Source organism: Grammomys surdaster, unplaced genomic scaffold (assembly GCF_004785775.1).
Source record: "Grammomys surdaster isolate TR1022 unplaced genomic scaffold, NIH_TR_1.0 362, whole genome shotgun sequence".
Classification (NCBI taxonomy): domain Eukaryota; kingdom Metazoa; phylum Chordata; class Mammalia; order Rodentia; family Muridae; genus Grammomys; species Grammomys surdaster.
This window is the reverse complement of record NW_021604781.1, coordinates 4747586-4748735: the sequence shown is the minus strand read 5'-3', so window position 1 is coordinate 4748735 and position 1150 is coordinate 4747586.

Genomic DNA, 1150 nt, shown 5'->3' with positions numbered 1-1150 from the left:
AATGAATTACAATCTTGTCCAGCCTTTAAGGGTTACTCATAGCTATAAAGTGACTACACACTATTTCCTGCCTTACTTAGCTTCTTGAAACACAGTTTCTGGTTTTCCTAAATACTACACCATTCCTCCTGTCTTCCTCCACCCAGCTTTGATTCTGCCATAGTGAGAAAATGGTGACTTCACACATCTGGCTCTATGCTTCTAGTGATGGACTGTCAAGCCTGTTCCTACATGCCCTAAGTAGGGTCTCAGACCCATGGTAGCCAGTGCTGATTCTGTGAGCTTGGCTAACGGCATCTGATACTGTGTTATGGAGTTTAACCTTTCTACTGTTCAGGCAGAGGCTTGCTTCTGAGGTATCAAGCCGTACATGCATACCTGCTACCTTCTACAAATCTATGGGAGAACAAACTCTTCTGATCCCAATAAGAACACAAAGCCCACGATCTGATCCTGTAACATTTTCTCCTTTTATGCCAAAAAACTGTCTTGCCTCTTTTTGCGTAGTCATCGAATGAGGCTCGTTCACTATGACCATGAGAGAACGTTATAAAAATCAGGCCAGCAACGATTCCCACAGGGAAAGGCACTAAATGCTGATGAGCAGAGGGAAGCAATTGTAGCAAGAAGCAAGGTCTTAACTGGAGTTGTAGTAAACTTTTTAAAAATTTTTATTTATTGTATGTGTATGCCTATGTGCCTGAGTGCGTGTGTGTGTGTGTGTGTGTGTGTGTGTGTGTGTGTACCACCCACAGACACCAGAAAAGGTTGTCTGGTCCCTGGAACTAAAACCAAAGACACTTGTGAACTGCTATTCTGGTACTGGGAATCCAACCCAGGTACTGTAGAAGAGTAGCCAGCATTCTTAGCTGCTGAGCCATCTCTTTGCCTCCCAGTTAAACTTTCTGCTAAATGTCTAGTTATTAGTTAGGCTATGTTTCATTTTAATTCAGCCAAAAGTAAGACCAACCTCTGTGTGTGTGTGTGTGTGTGTGTGTATGTGTGTGTATGTGTGTGTGTATGTGTGTGTATGTGTGTGTGTATGTGTGTGTGTATGTGTGTGTATGTGTGTGTATGTGTGTGTATGTTTGTGTGTGTGTATGTGTGTGTATGTGTGTGTGTATGTGTGTGTATGTGTGTGTGTATGTGT